This window comes from Bos grunniens, chromosome 12 (genome assembly GCF_055505025.1).
Source record: "Bos grunniens cultivar Pamir isolate PY7600 chromosome 12, Bosgru_T2T1.0, whole genome shotgun sequence".
Lineage (NCBI taxonomy): Eukaryota > Metazoa > Chordata > Mammalia > Artiodactyla > Bovidae > Bos > Bos grunniens.
Genome location: NC_141176.1, coordinates 53498482 through 53504481, shown reverse-complemented (window position 1 = coordinate 53504481; position 6000 = coordinate 53498482).

Below are 6000 nucleotides of genomic sequence, written 5' to 3'. Positions count from 1 at the left end.
TCTTAAGACTCCACCTTCCAATGCAGGGGGTGCAGGTTTGATCGCTGGTGGAGGAATTAAGATCCCACAGGAGGGTGGGGGGTAGGGCTGAGGAGGGCAGGTCAGTGGGAACCTCCAAATCGTAGCCAGTTGTCAGAAGCCCAGGTGACAACCTCAACGTGCATTCAGTGTCTGATGTAGGAGGGGAGGAGGCAGCAGTCTTATAGATCTGAGCCCTTAACTCATGGGATCCAAACTTCTCTCCAGGTAGATAGTGTCAGAATCAAATTAAATTCTAAGACACCTTTTAGGGTCAAAGAGAACTGCTTGGTGTGGGAAAAACTCCCCCTACATTTGGTGACCAGAAGTATCTGAAGTGTTCTATGTGAGCACTAAAGAAGAGACACACAGAAGTAAGCTTTTTTATCTATCCAGCATCTTAGTGCTAGGAGACAAATATATGAGCACATGTACAATATATCTGGTGAGGATAAGTGCAATGGACCAAAATGAAACAAGGTAAGAAGGCAAACTCTGACACAAGTACTATATATAGGATGGTTTGGGAAGTCTTTCTAATCAGGGAATATTTTTAGTCAAGGCTTGAAAGGAGTGAGGGAGCCAACTATGTGGGTATTGGAGGAAATAGCAACTCGGATGGTGAGAATAGCAAGTGCAAGAGCCCTCCAGGTTTGGCTTGTTTGAGAAAAAGAAAGGCAGTCATTGTAGCCAAGAAAAAGGAGGAAGGGGGCGAGGTAGAAGATAAGACTGGATAGACATTCTGAAAGCTGTCTTTTCACCTTGTTTATAGTTTCTTTTGTTGTGCAGAAGCTTGTAATTTTAATTAGATCTCATTTGTTTATTTTTGCTTTTCTTTCCAATATTCTGGGAGGTGGGTCATAGAGGATCCTGCTGTGACGTATGTACAGCCACTATGGAGAACAGTGTGGAGATTCCTTAAAAAATTGGAAATAGACCTGCCATATGACCCAGCAATCCCACTGCTGGGCATACACACTGAGGAAACCAGAAGGGAAAGAGACATGTGTACCCCAATGTTCATTGCAGGACTGTTTATAATAGCCAGGACATGGAAGCAACCTAGATGTCCATCAGCAGATGAATGGATAAGAAAGCTGTAGTACATATACACAATGGAGTATTACTCAGCCATTAAAAAGAATGCATTTGAATCAGTTCTAATGAGGTGGGTGAAACTGGAGCCTATTATACAGAGTGAAGTAAGCCAGAAAGAAAAACACCAATATAGTATACTAACACATATATATGGAATTTAGAAAGATGGTAATGACAACCCTGTATGTGAGACAGCAAAAAAGACACAGATGTATAGAACAGTCTTTTGGACTCTGTGGGAGAGGGAGTGGGGGATGATTTGGGAGAATGGCATTAAAACATGTATAATATCATATAAGAAATGAATCGCCAGTCCAGGTTTGATGCAGGATACAGGAAGCTTGGGGCTTGTGCACTGGGATGACCCAGAGGGATGGTATGGGGAGGGAGGAGGGAGGGGGGTTCAGGATGGGGAACACGTGTACACCCGTGGCGGATGCATGTTGATGTATGGCAAAACCAATATAATATTGTAAAGTAAAAAAAAAAAAAAAGACTGGACAGACAGTGGGTAACAGGTAGGCTGGGATGTCTAGGTCAGTCATGTGAATCTGTCCAATTGTTCAGTTGCTCAGTTGTATCTGACTCTGCGACCCCATGGACTGCAGCATGCCAGGCTTCCCTGTCAGAGTTTGCTCAAACTGATGCCCATTGAGTCAGTGATGTCATCCAACTATCCTATTCTCTATCATCCCCTTCTCCTCCTGCCCTCAATCTCTCCCAGCATCAGGGTCTTTTCCAATCTATCTAGAGCCAGATGTAATTATTTAGTGCATGTTGTAGTGACTTATCAGAATGAAACCATATACTTAAACACTCTTGGTATTTAGTGTTTCAGACTAAATTTAAAATTACATGTATTGATTGACTATTAAAAACTAGAAAAAGCCATTCTACAATGCAAACATAACATTCAAAATAACAAACTATCACAAGGGTTCTTAATGATCATAGGAAAGTGCTGAACAAACTTTTTGATTTAGGGTCAAACTGGCATTTCCTGCATTGCAGGCAGATTCTTTACCAGCTGAGCTACCAGGAAAGCCCTGATTTAGGATAGCCAGCCCATTAAAGCAACCAAATATTTACTTCCAAAAGGAACACACACTTTATGAGAAACATAAAAGTTGAACAAAAACATATTACACTTATGAAAAGAAGTATTTTAACAATATAGTGGGACTATATATTGCCTCACATTAGACAAGTTCATATAAATTCAAAATAATGCAGTTGGCCAAAGTGATCTGCATTGATGGTACAATAAGACTTTAACTTTAACCAGACAGCAAAGAAGCTGAGTTATGACAACGTAGCCCCAGAGGATGAACGAAAGGACTTGCATAAAAGTTATAACACAATAGTAATACTTTTTAATTAAAAATATAAAATATTTCTCAACTTACTTCTCACACATATCAAATACTGGGAGATCCAATACAAAATTAAGTATTGGGAAGCTCTACTCTCAAATAATTCTTGATTTAATTTTTTTCTTATAAACTAATTCCTTATCTATTTTATTTCAATAATCTCTTTGACCATCCCTGGTCTCAGACTCTTCACCAGAATTTACTCAGTGGCAGTGAAATGTAGTGTTTAAGAATGAGAGAATTTAGTTCAAACTGCCCTGGTATGAATCCCTGCTTTGTTACTTAATAGACAAATGGCCTTAGGCTTTGTTACTTAATAGATGAAAGGCCTTAGACAATTGCCCTCAACATTTATTTGTAAAATGTGGATAAAATAATATTTCTTTGTAGTGTGGTTTTTCAGGATTAACTATTAATATAGTAGTGTATTTAAAGCAAGCATGCAGTCAATAACTTGATGATGATCTTCTAAAATATGATAACAAAATGACCTAAATGATCTTCAAAATGATCTTCTAAAATATGAATCTAGTTTTACTCCTTTCTTGCTTAAAAAATCCTTCAATGTCCCTCTATCACTAAGAGATGAACAAATCCCACAGCAGACAGGTACTCTCATAATTGATTTGTGTCTTCTTTTTAAGTCTCATTTCTACTGTTCTCTATTATTAATAATCACATATTCAGGCCATCAGTTCAGTTCAGTTCAGTAGCTCAGTCGTGTCCAACTCAGTTGTGACCCCATGAATCACAGCAAACCAGGCCTCTCTGTCCATCACCAACTCCCGGAGTTCACTCAAACTCATGTTCATTGAGTCCGTGATGCCATCCAGCCATCTCATCCTCTGCCGTCCCCTTTGCCTCCTGCCCCCAATTCCTCCCAGCATCAGGGTCTTTTCCAATGAGTCAACACTTCGCATGAGGTGGCCAAAGTATTGGAGTTTCAGCTTTAGCATCAGTCCTTCCAATGAACACCCAGGACTGATCTGCTTTAGGATGGACTGGTTGGATCTCCTTGCAGTCCAAGGGACTCTCAAGAGTTTTCTCCAACACCACAGTTCAAAAGCATCAATTCTTTGGTGCTCAGCTTTCTACATAGTCCAACTCTCATATCCATACATGACCACTGGAAAAACCATAGCCTTGACTAGATGGACCTTAGTTGGCCAAGTAATGTCTCTGCTTTTGAATATGCTATCTAGGTTGGTCATAACTTTCCTTCCAAGGAGTAAGTGTCTTTTAATTTCATGGCTGCAGTCACCATCTGCAGTGATTTTGGAGCCCAGAAAAATAAAGTCTGACACTGTTTCCACTGTTTCCCCATCTATTTCCCATGAAGTGATGGGACCAGATGCCATGATCTTCGTTTTCTGAATGTTGAGCTTTAAGCCAACTTTTTCACTCTCCTCTTTCACTTTCATCAAGAGGCTTTTTAGTTCCTCTTCACTTTCTACCATAAGGGTGGTGTCATCTGCATATCTAAGGTGATTGATATTTCTCCTGGCAATCTTGATTCCAGCTTGTGTTTGTTCCAGCCCAGCGTTTCTCATGACGTACTCTGCATATAAGTTAAATAAACAGGGTGACAATATACAGCCTTGATGTACTCCTTTTCTTATTTAGAACCAGTCTGTTGTTCCATGTCCAGTTCTAACTGTTGCTTCCTGACCTCCTGAGAAACCTATAGGTTTCTCAAGAGGCAGGTCAGGTGGTCTGGTATTCCCATCTCTTTCAGAATTTTCCACAGTTTCTTGTGATCCACACAGTCAAAGGCTTTGGCATAGTCAGTAAAGCAGAAATAGATGTTTTTCTGGAACTCTCTTGCTTTTTCCATGATCCAGCGGATGGTGACAATTTGATCTCTGCTTCCTCTGCCTTTTCTAAAACCAGCTTGAACACCAGGAAGTTCACGGTTCACATATTGCTGAAGCCTGGCTTGGAAAATTTTAAGCATTACTTTACTAGCGTGTGAGATGAGTGCAACTGTGCAGTAGTTTGAGCATTCTTTGGCATTGCCTTTCTTTGGGATTGGAATGAAAACTGACCTTTTCCAGTCCTGTGACCACTGCTGAGTTTTCCAAATTTGCTGGCATATTGAGTGCAGCACTTTCACAGCATCATCTTTCAGGATTTGGAATAGTTCAACTGGAATTCTATCACCTGCACTAGCTTTGTTCGTAGTGATGCTTTCTAAGGCCCACTTGACTTCACATTCCAGGATGTCTGGCTCTAGGTCAGTGATCACACCATCGTGATTATCTGGGTCGTGAAGATCTTTTTTGTACAGTTCTTCTGTGTATTCTTGCCATCTCTTCTTAATATCTTCTGCTTCTGTTGGGTCCATACCATTTCTGTCCTTTATTGAGCCCATCTTTGCATGAAATGTTCCGTTGGTGTCTCTAATTTTCTTGAGGAGATCTCTAATCTTTCCTGTTCTCTTGTTTTCCTCTATTTCTTTGCATTGATCGCTGAGGAAGGCTTTCGTATCTCTCCTTGCTATTCTTTGGAACTATGCGTTCAGATGCTTATATCTTTCCTTTTCTCCTTTGCTTTTTGCTTCTCTTCTTTTCACATGTATTTGTAAGGCCTCCTCAGACAGCCATTTTGCTTTTTTGCATTTCTTTTCCATGGGGATGGCCTTGATCCCTGTCTCCTGTACAATGTCACGAACCTCATTCCATAGCTCATCAGGCACTCTATCTATCAGATCTAGGCCCTTAAATCTATTTCTCACTTCCACTGTATAATCATAAGGGATTTGATTTAGGTCATACCTGAATCGTCTAGTGGTTTTCCTTACTTTCTTCAATTTACATCTGAATTTGGTAATAAGGAGTTCATGATCTGAGCCACAGTCAGCTCCCCGTCTTGTTTTTGTTGACTGCATAGAGCCTCTCCATCTTTGGCTGCAAAGAATATAATCAATCTGATTTCGGCGTTGATCATCTGATGATGCCCAAGTGTAGAGTCTCCTCTTGTGTTGTTAGATGAGGGTGTTTGCTATGACCAGTACATTCTCTTGGTAAAACTCTATTAGCCTTTGCCATGCTCATTTCATATTCCAGGGCCAAATTTGCCTGTTACCCCAGGTGTTTCTTGACTTCCTACTTTTGCATTCCAGTCTCTTATAATGTAAAGGACATCTTTTTTGGGTGTTAGTTCTAAAAGGTCTTGTAGTTCTTCATAGAACCATTCAACTTCAGCTTCTTCAGTGTTACTGGTTGGGGCACAGGCTTGGATTACCGTGATATTGAATAGTTTGCCTGGGAAACAAACAGAGATCATTCTGTCATTTTTGAGATTGCATCCAAGTACTGCATTTCGGACTCTTTTGTTGACCATGAGGGCTACTGCATTTCTTCTAAGGGATTCCTGCCCACAGTAGTAGACATAATGGTCATCTGAGTTAAATTCACCCATTCCCAGTCCATTTTAGTTCGCTGATTCCTAGAATGTCAACATTTACTCTTGCCATCTCCTGTTTGACCACTTCAAATTTGCCTTGATTCAT